The following is an 11,584-nucleotide window of genomic DNA, read 5'->3' on the forward strand; positions in this document are numbered from 1 at the left end:
GAAAGAGAGAGAGAGAGAGAAACAGAGAAACAGAGAGAAACAGAGAGATATGATAGGAAGATAGATGACTGGGAACTGCCTTATTTGATCCAAAAACTCTGCATCTAAGGAAAAAAAAGGAAACTAATTTATATCATACATATGTCAAACACTGAAGAGTAAATGGGTGGGCAGATGTAATGCAGGAATAAAAATGACAGGACTGTGTGACAGTTCTTTTTTAAGAAAGAGACCAGTGGATCTGTCCTACAACCCTGAATGTCCTTTCACTCTGGGAGAAGCCGAGGGGTTTATCCCTGCAGAGGGTGAAAGAGAAAGTTTCTAGACATCAGGACAACAGAGGACTCAGGTACTATGCTCCAGACAAGACATAAGTGAATTCTTACTTATGGAAAGTACACTACTTACTTTATCTATGTGCTAAGCAAAACATTGGTAACCAGGTAATTTACAATCCATTTGGGATATTGGGATAGTCTTTTCTCTGAAATGTAACAAACAGAAAAGAAAATTCATAAGGATACAATGATGGAGTGTGCAGGTATTGGGGTAGTGGGGAGTGGCCTTTTTCAATCAGATTCTTAGTTTTCTATCACTAAGTTAAAAATGGGAGCCAAGGATCACCACATTTTTAAGAAAATAATATCTAAAGAAGACACTTAAGAAAATATCTAAAATTAAAAGCAGAGACAAAAGAAAAACAGGAAACAAATACAAATGGAAGGAAATAGATTTAAGGCTGGGATAATAAAATGTAAAAGATCATCATTAATATTTTAACCTTTTGAGTATTCGTAATAAAAGAATGCTATAATAAGTAGTTATTTACCAGAAATGGAAGTTAAAAGTATAGCAGAAACTAAAATTTATTAGGAATATTGGAAGTTAAAAATGCTAAAAAATCACCCAGTGCTCACTTCGGCAGTACATATACTAAAATTGGAACAATACAGAGAAGATTAGAATGGCCTCTATGCAAGGATGACACACAAATTCATGAAACATTCCATATTTTTTGTCACAGGGAAGGGGAGCACAACATAGAAAATGCAATTAGGTGGAGAGCCAGAGGAGAGAAAGATCAATTAAAGGGATTGTTTTATAAACTTTGTAAATGTCTAACCAATGTAGTATATACTTGAAACTAATAATAAAATATATATATTTTTTAATTTCCCAGAAAGAGAGAAAGCATGAGAAAATTAGAGTTCTAGTCTAGAGAGCTAATAAATGTTATTTGTCAGAAGAGAGAAGTTGGATATTTAATAAGCCAACACAGTCAATTTCCACTAATTTTGTACTATTCCTATATGGTTCAGAGAAAAGGCACAAGATTCATATGAAATGCTTACTCCTGGAAGCTGATAATGAAACCTCTCTGATTCACCCTTCACTTAGAGCAAGTGAAATTTCTGAATTGTAAGTCTAAGAGCTGAGTCATGTGTCTTAAACATATTCTCAGTGCCTCTGTGTGCTGTTTGAAATTAAAATTTGTGATAATCCAGACACTAAATGTGCCTTCCAGAGCTTTTACTTCAAGGCTCCCGAAGAACAAAAGACGTACTGGCTGGGTTAAATGGATGTATCTTCATGGTCAGGGTCTTCTAAACATCTCAGAATCAAATGTAAAAAGGAAAAACTTCCTGGCTAGCCTGAGGAGTCACTATTCTATCTATGGCTAGTGGTAGATGAATATGTTGTAATTTTTTGACTGAGGGCTGAGAAAATATGTTAAAATTTCAATCTCCGCAGGCACTAAGAATTTCACTGGACTCACTTTTGACAGGTTATTTAATATATATATTTTTGTAATTTGGCCTGATAGTCAACAATTTTCTTCCTTTCAATGGCCCTAGTCTCATTTATGCTTGTACTTTATGTAAAGTCTTGTTCCCAACTTTGGCAATATCTTTTAAAAGAGTATTAGAGATAAGTTTTCATGTTACACAAAAACCACTCATTGTTTGTCTTGGTTTGGTTTGATTCCAGTGAAAAGAATATAAAGTGTTACTTAGTAAATGATCTCAAGCCCACGTTCTATCTACTGGTTTTCCAAAAAGTGAAAAGTTCATATTGAAACAAAACTTTTAAATATAGGAATAACAAAAACTACTTTATTTTTGATCTACTAAGTTTAGTAGCCTGCCATTCAGTGTTCATTATATTGAAATTATATACAACTCATTTAATTACCTGAAATCCCAAATGTTTCATTTTTTATAATATTTTTTGTGCCCAAGTACATTACTGATGATTAAGTACATAGTTATGATCTCATTTTATAACTTTTCATAGTTACTAATGTTGAACATAAAAGATAACAAGTAGAATAGGTCACATTTCCTTCTGAAAACAATCTTTGACCAAGCTCATCCCTTGTCTTGCTCACATACTTTGAATCTAAATATATTATTATGAGCCAACAGTTAGTGTCCTGGTTTGGGACACAGACAAATAAATTCAAAAGACACAACTATATAAAATAAGTATACATTGAGATGAATGACATAAGGGAAGCACACAAGCATTATGAAAGCTATGTCCCTTCTTTATGCAGTGTTCAGGGACAGCCTCTTGGAGAGGGTGCTATTTCAGTGTAGATATGGAAGATGAGAAAAAATCACTTTGCAACATGTTGATGAAATGTTTTCCATGTGGAATGAACAATCTATGCAAAAACCCTGAGGTGAAAAATTCTCAACAAGAGTTAGGACTGCAGAGACCAGTGTGACCAGGTTTGATGAGAAAGTGGCATGAAATAAAAAAGGAAAACTCAATAGGTCCAGATCATGCAGATCCTTGTAAGATATGGTATGGCATGTAAATTTTTCTTTTAAGTTCACAAAGATCAACTGGATATTTTGTAAAGACATATGACTTGTTATTATTATTTTTTAAATTAAAGTCACTAGGTGCTAAATAGAGAAGTGATTGTGAAACCAGAAGGTAAGTGGAAAAATTAGCTTTTTTAGGGCAGGTGACAAGTGGTGGTTGCTTAAAATTTTGCTAACTGGGGAGATGAAGGGAAAGCGATAAATTCGAAGTATAATCTGAGAGTACAACAGAGAAATTTAAAACTGATAGGTTATGTGGCTGATTGTCAAAATTATTCTTTGGTCCCTTTGGAATTCATTTGATTATAATATAATTATAACTGTTATGAAGCTTTTGATTAGGATGTTGATAATTTCATAGTCTGATTATAAAAACCATATTTATTATGCATTTTAAATAATGTAATAGCCTTCTATACATTTTAGTAAACTCCTCCTATACACGTTTAATCTGTACATCTAAACCATTTGTTAAAATGCTGAATTTCAACACTTTTATACCAGTCGGTAAATAGTCATTGCTCCAAATCCTGATAATGCTCCCTTTTTTTCCTCAAGATCTCTGGACTTTCTTATGATCCAAAAATTAGATGGCTAAAACCCATAGCAGAGAGAACGGCCAGAACTCTTCTCAAGTTTTATGGTTCAGTGCCTTGTCTACTCAGAATGCTAATACCCAACCTGCCTATTTCACATACCACACACAGAAAACCAATTCTTTATTTGATTTTCCTCTAGCTAAAAATTTCTGGTTAGACTCATTACACCTTTTAGAGAATTATTTTCATTATTAATAAATATTGTTATAAAATTTTCTATTGCAGTTACATTAAATATATAGATAAATTTAGAGACATTAAAAATCTTTATAAAATTGCAGATTTTTTGTCAACAATGCAATTCCGCTATACAGTCCAAAAACTTTTTTCTAGGTCTCAAAATAGACTTTTACAATTTTATGTATATAAGTTGTATACATTTTTGTAGAAAGTCGTATTTCTAGATTTTGTATTTAAACATTTTGCATGGAAATTTTTAAAAATTTAAAAATAGTAGCTGAGTGCTATTAAAATTTAAGAAAAATATTTCTTATTTCACATTTATTGGTACAATTGACTACCTTACTAAAATCTCAGAACTTTTCAGTAGTTTTCATTTTCCTATGCTTTATGCTTAGTACATCAATTCATTTTATTGATAAATAATGACCATCATTTTTCTTTCTTCTTTCCTATATTAAGAAATATTAGTCTCGTGTATACATTCTATGCATCCTATACATCACAGTTTTCATTAAATATTTATGGTTTTCTTCTGGACAGATGTAGAATTACACTCTCTTGCTTATTTAAAATCAGATATAACTATGTGGCTTGCTTTGACAATATTTATGGATGTCATTTTCAGGTGGAATTTTTAATAGTCAGATAATAATTGGCCATGTGTCCTACTCTCTGACCAATAACCAAGAAATAACATATTTAATATTATAAAATATATATTACATATGTTATTTCTTGATTGCATATTATTTAATATTATAAACTATATATTATATGTATTTTATGTTATTTCTTGATTACATATGTATAAATACATATACATATATATACATATATATAAATAACATACATACTTTCTTATTGTATAATGAGCTTCTTGAGAGGAGAGCATGATTGCTTATTTTTAAAATTTATCTTTGTATTATTATATGCCTAGTATATATCTAATTCAGGAAATATTTCTTGACTGCACTTCTAACCATAAATGCTGCTATATATCTTATAGTTCCATAATTTTGGTGTGGTCAAATAATTTGTGTACTTATAATACGAAAGGCTGTAAAACTTGCCTGTGTTTAAAAAAGAAAAAAAAACTTAATTTCCTTCTCAGCCATAATAAAAAGCTGATATAAGCAGAGCTTTAAATGACCGTATATGTATGTAATTCTCTTCTTATAGTTTAATAATTATTATTTCATGAGACATCATTAACTTTTATGGTAGTTTTTCTATATGTATAAAGTCACTGCTCATTTGATGTACTGGAAATTCTTATTTTACAATTAGTATAAATAATTTCATGCACAGGGCTCTAGTTATCTTTTTATAAGAGCATATTTTAATTGAGTTTGAATGGAAGGGAGACAATAATTAGAATGCCAAGCATTAAATCAATCATCTGTATCCAGGACTGTTTCTTTATGCTAATCTTTAAGATTGAAGTCATTAAATACAACATGTATCTTGGGAGTGAAAACCTGAAGGCTATGGATTTATCCCAAGTCAAATGGTCTTACCTCCTTTTATTGAAATTTTCTTGTACAAAACATTGTAGAAAACCTTGGAGATTTGATTGTTGGCTAACTGTTCTACCTCCAAAGCTAACTTTCTTCTACTTGTATACATTTAGAAACAAAATGTTCTCTACAAAAGTTGTCAGTTTGAAGTAGAACATTTCTTGCTACTCCATGAAGTACGTTTAATGGGTATGGTAGGTAAATTTTTTTTAATGTGATGTTCTAAATATGAGAATGAAGTAAAAGAAATGAGATGAGTTATAAGGAAGATGAAAGGTGGTGATAAATGTAATTCGTATGGCAAAATAGCTAAATATCCAAATCACAGATACTCTAAAATTAAAGTAGTTAATTTATAAGAGTAAAAGTAATGCTTATTAATATTTTTATAAATATGTTATATCTAGAAGATATTCCTTCTGTCTGCAAGTTACTGGAAAAGAATCAAGGTAAATATGAATGTCCAAAATCAACCAGTCAGTTATAACTGGAAGGAGACCCGGTCCAAAATCTGGGATATGAGAAGAAGCCATTATGGTGAATAGGGCAGACTTTTCCGGAAAATAAATACTGGGCTCTTCTAATGGGTGTTCAGGCTGCTATTCTGACCACCTGGGCAATATCATCTTGTATCATTGTTTCCATATCGTGCTATCCTGCAGATGATAGTCTGTTTTCTTGACTATACCAAATTATTTTGTCAGCTGTAGGACTTTCATTTGTTTCTTCTAACTGAAATGTATCTCCCTATACTTCCTGCAGCATTTAACATATTCTGTGTGTGTGTGTGTGTGTCTGCGTGTGTGTGTCCGCACATGTGCATGCATACTGAGCTTTCACAGGTAAATCACCCTCTTGAAATTAGCATGCCCCCAGGTATACTTCTATCACATCATTCTTTAACCATCCTGCTAAGAATTTATTACAACCTGTAGTTTTCTTTCTTATCTGTTTACATGTTATTTTCTGATTTCCCATCAGATTTTAAGTCCCATGAGGGCAGGATCTTTTTATCCTGTTACTGCTCTATATCCAGTGACTAGCACAATCAATCCATTTGCAAATGAATAAATTTAAAGAACTCAGTAGCAAAAGTGAGCTTGAATTTATGATTCCTAATTTCCCCTCCCATTTCACAATTTTAAAACCGAATTATTAGCGATATTAAATAAGTATATTTGTGAACTCATATGTTATTGATGCAAAAAATGAGAAAATCATGCATACTGTTACCATTATCAAGAGTTAATGTTTCTATCAAGGCATCTTCCTGCTCATAGTACCATTAATTTTCAAAATTCAGCAAAGGAGTGTGGTAATATACCTGAGAAAGCAGTGTCTGGAAACTGATTTTAAATCCTAGCTTGACACTTTCTCTTTATGTAATTTAATCTGTCTGTGACTCAGTTTTTGTATCATGAAGAGATAATAATAATACCTATAAAAATAGATTTTATGGATAATGAGTAAGTAAATATGTAAAATGCTTACATTATCAATAGATATTGATGTTTAAGAATTATGTTCTATAAATATGTAATCTTTTAATGACTGGAAATTTCACTAATCATTTGTTTACTTATCTTAAAATGAAACTGCATAAAGAACTAACCAGCTTTTTAATAAGTTGCTCAGAAAAGTTGTGATCCAATGAAAGAATTGAATATATCTTCATGATATCAGGTCCCATAGCAAATATAAACACAATATTTGCATTTAAATTTGAGCCACATTTATTAATCTAAGTCAATCATTATAATTACTCTGGTATCTTTAATTTGTAAATCATGAATTTTTCCCACGATGTAACTCTAACTCCCTTTTTATCTGCTTCACAATAAACTTCCCTTCAACTTGAACACAGGGAAAAAAATATTACTGCTTTTTAACAGAATGTGATTATCTTGTTTATTTAAGCCCACAGTCAAAAGGATGAATTTAGTATTTAAAATGCATGATACATATTAGACCATTCTTGACCATAATAGTCATCCTACAGCAAAAGTCTCACTTTCATTTTTGCTCAAGGCAAATATATCTTTTTTATGTTTAGAACAGAAGGTGAAAATAGATTGTCAATCTAACCATCTGAATCCTGGGTTAAATATTATGAACTATGTCTGGGAATCCAATGTCTTTTTTTTAAATGTAAGTATTATCCTAAATTTCATTTCCCCTTTAAAGTAAAGGAAAAGTTTATCATAATAGTGAAAGTAGATTGGAATGATTTGCTCACTTAAAGAAAAACATTTTTGGTTTTTCATAGATTAAAAAGTATGTTTTATAAGAGAAATGTAGCTGGTTTCACAATTTAAATAGATTATAAGAATCAGAGGGATGTTAATTTTATCAAAATGAGAATAGCGAGCCTAGAGAGTTATGCAGAAAATATCTGCATAAATAGCTGTAAATTTCCAAATGTGGGAAGAAACATTAACTTCATATCTAAGTAGTCCAGTAGACTAAAATAAAATAACATCACATGGAGACATATAATGACATTACTTAAAGCCAGACCTGAAGAGAAAGTATTGAATACAGCCAGAGAAAAATGACGCCTCACATACACAAAATAATAAATCAAATAATATGATTTAAGGTACACAATGTGATGATTAAATATACATATGCATTGATAAATGATAACCACAATCAGTTAATAACATGTCCATCACCTCATAAAAGTATCTATTTTGTGTGTGTGTATGGTGAGAACCATAAAGATCTACTTTCAGCAAATTTCAGATATACAATAGTTTTATTCATTGTAATCACCATGATGTACATTAGATCCCATAATTCATCTTAAAACTAAAAGTTTGTGCCTTTTGACCATCATACAGAAATATAATATATTTACGTAAAATAATGTTGCAGAGATGAACCACTGACCTGTTGTTAATCACAAAAGCCTCCTCAGCCATGCTGAAGCATAATAGAAGTCCCACAGATTTTTCTGTTGCCTGGACACAATTTCTGTCTGTGTTGTTGAAAGTAAGGTTAGTTTATCAGTTTGTTTGTTTGTTTTTTAATTAGAATTAGGTTTCTGAGAATGGCATGACTAGGTTAAGAACTTGCCTGCTGCTCATTGGCTGTGTCTAGCTGACAATGTTAGTATTCTGATCGAATCTTCCTGGATCCCTTATTACCATTTTCTGCCTCTCCCTCTCCCCACATGACATATAGTTCAGTGTGCTCTTTGGTTCCAATGGCAGATTGTAGCTCTTAAGCAACTTGAGCCTGTTTTGCACATATCCAGAGACCCAGACATTCCTGGAAATTCATGTCCCCATGTATGTAGCCTCTGATGAATGACTAGAAGAAATGGAAGAGTCAGGTTGAAACTTCCTCTTGGGACTCTGCCTGAAATCTCACTCTTACTAGGCTTCCCCTTTTCCTGTCTTGTTTCTTCTGCACACTTTCTGATTCTCTCTGTGACCACTTCCTTAATATAAACTTCTTGCACAGGTGTCTTCATCTCAGAATCAGTTTCCGGAAAACACAACCTAAGACACTGTGTAACATCAAACTGGTTGTGTAACTTCCTCAGTTTCTTCCACTGCAACGGGGATAAAAATAACACACTTTCAAAAAGTTGCTATGGGAATTAAGACATTTTGGCACAGAGGTGGGTGAGTGCATTACATAAGATTTGCTTCTATATCAGTTGGACTATTCACTGATAGATTAGTTAGTTCTGGAACATTTTACAAAGCTAGTGAGATTTGTATATATATGTGTTTTGATTTAGCATCATTTCATGATTTATATGTTGTATTTGCTTCTCGGTTTCATTAAATAGTTACATTACATTTTTGTTTATTTGTATTGAATGACTTTCAGGGAGGAAGGTATGCTATTGTGTTTGTTTTTTTTTAACAAGATATCTAATCAGTTTCAATAGGAATTGATTTTACTACACCATTATTCTCATTGCTTATAAAGACATGTACTTATGAAAAAAAAAGACAAAATCAATTGTTTCGTATTTTTCTTTATCTAAAAGTGGTCTAAAAATGAAGTAAATGCAGGATATGAATGTATTAAAAAGTACAAAGAATCCCAATACACTTTTGAAAATACAATGTGACTCTTTTTTTTTTTTTTAATCAAATGCTCCAATTCAAATTTTGTGAAGTGTTGCGTGAGACTCTCACTGCATGAGTCCCGTTAAAGCCAATGATCCCTGCTGACTGTAATGGGAATCATACAGTTACAACCCTAGGAAGCCCTTTGCACATTTTGTTATATCTATAAAATTGCTTACACAATTTAGGTATTATTTTGTTTCAATAAGAATAAATAATTTGGCGTTATAAAAAGCCTTTAGTTTGCACCAGAAAGCACAGTCTAAAACAGTTTAATAAAATTTAAAGGAAGAATGCCCTACATAATTGGATATTGTGACTAAGTTTTAGCACCGCTTAATTTCATCTCATGTAATAAAACGAAGAAGTATAGTTCAATGACGTGAACATTTAAATAAGAATATAGCATCTAACATGAAGACTTGGTCAGGTGACTCCTGATTCACAGTACTGGAAATTTTATGATTTCCACCATTTGTCTTCTTTTCTTTGCAAATAAGAGTGACCACAAAGCAATGAAGATTTCTTTAGAAAATTTAGAGGAGATAAAGGGGAAATCTAAATCATGTGTTTAAAATTTATGAATCAGAAATTTGGTAAATTTTAATCTTTTTATCATATCTCTCATTTTTCTCTAGTTTCACTGCATTATTCTCTTTCTTTTTCCTTACAAAGATCCTTTCTCTCTCTCTCTCTCTCTCTCTCATTTTCTCTCTCAACATATGCATGCATGCATAGACATACTGAGTATGCAGAGATGCATGACCAATTTATGTTTCTGTTTTCTAGATAGAAAAGGTATATCGTGGTAGGTAAGAACATCTTCTGTAGAGCCAGACTCAAATGAAAACATACTTCTATCACTTAATAGCTAAGTCAACTTTACTAATAGCTGAACTTCACAGTTTTTTCTAATCTGTAAAATGGGGATAATAATAGAATCTATATCACAGTAGTATTATGAGGAATGCATGTGTTAATATGTGGAAAACACTTAGAACAAGACCTTGCATGTGATAAAATTTCTAAGTGTAAATTAATGATTTAGATTACCTTTATCCATATTTCAATGAGGTGTTTTTCATTATGCACACTCTGTCTAAGGGGTGTGGGAAGTAAATGAAAATATGTGCATTAATCATAGGGATAAGACATAGTGCTTGCCATTATTTTGTGCATTCTATAAATATGCTGCAAAGTCGTGTTTGTTAATATGTTTTTTGACAAATGAGGATATAAGTTCACAGTGATTAAGTAACTTGTAGAAGGTCATGAACTTACAGATTGGTGGAGCCATGAATCAAACTTAAATTTTCTGGGGATATGTCAATTTATTCCAAAGTGATTTTTATATGCTGGATATATACTAGACAATTTCCCTGAACAAAACAGACAAGGATCCTCCTCTGTTGCTTCTCAGGTTCTAGTAAGGAGAGAGAGAAAACAAACAAGGTCATAAATACAAGATAATTTCAATAATGATAATTCTCTAAAGAAAATAAAAGGAGATAATTTAAGAAATCAGAGTTTGTGAAAGAAGGCTGTGGTAGATAAAGGTATCAGGAAAAAACACTCAGCAGTTAACATGAACTGAAAAATTAATGATGATGAGTCCTCAGTCAATGTAGAGGAGGATAGGGGTGGGAGGGTCAGATTTCAAGGAGAAAACTGTAAGAGTAAAGGACTTGGAGAGAAAAAGAGAGAAATTAAAGATGCCAGCTTGAGCAATTGCATGAATACTGGTAAGGCTTACTGGGAAGGGAAAGGAACCACGATAATTTTATTTTAGACAAGTTAAGTATGTAATACCTTAATAGATATTTGAGTAGAAATTAACCTGCAATTGAAGTATAAGTGTACAGCTTCAGAGCAAAATAATTGTCACATGTTTGATGTTAAGCTTCAGAGCAAAATAATTGTCACATGTTTGATGTTAATTTTATTGCCTGCACTGAATGAAAGGGACCCAGAGAAGGAAGTGTGGAGGAGGGCACAGGACCAAGTTTGGAGTACTCCAAATTTTAATATTAAACAGAAAAAGCATTCAGTAAAAGAAACAGAAAACAATTGTATTGTCACAAAGGCCAAAGGAAACATGTTTTTCAAAGAGACGTGAAAGATCACCTCTCTGACAAGGTATTAAACACTCAAGCATAATGAACATGAAGGATACTTGCAGCATGGACTTCAGTGATTAATATGGAATGGCGAGGTAAGAGGTCTGACTGCCCTGGGTTAAGGGGGACATGGAGGCAGGGGTTCGAGGGAGTTAGTTGGGACAAATCTTTCATTGGTATTCTGGAAGAGAAGCTAAGATCTAATTTAGTAGCAAATAAAGAGAGGTGATGTAGTAAATGTAAGAA

The 11,584-nt window shown here is 32.1% G+C and overlaps 1 non-coding gene across 1 annotated transcript; it reads left to right on the forward strand.

The window, feature by feature from the left end:
• The first annotated feature begins 909 nt into the window (after positions 1-909).
• LOC120591377 (U6 spliceosomal RNA) lies at positions 910-1,016 on the forward strand. The gene has a single exon (XR_005649880.1). It is a non-coding gene; the product is annotated as a U6 spliceosomal RNA (small nuclear RNA).
• Positions 1,017-11,584: the final 10,568 nt, after the last annotated feature.

This window comes from Pteropus medius, unplaced genomic scaffold, assembly GCF_902729225.1.
Source record: "Pteropus medius unplaced genomic scaffold, Ma_sr-lr_union100, whole genome shotgun sequence".
NCBI lineage: Eukaryota > Metazoa > Chordata > Mammalia > Chiroptera > Pteropodidae > Pteropus > Pteropus medius.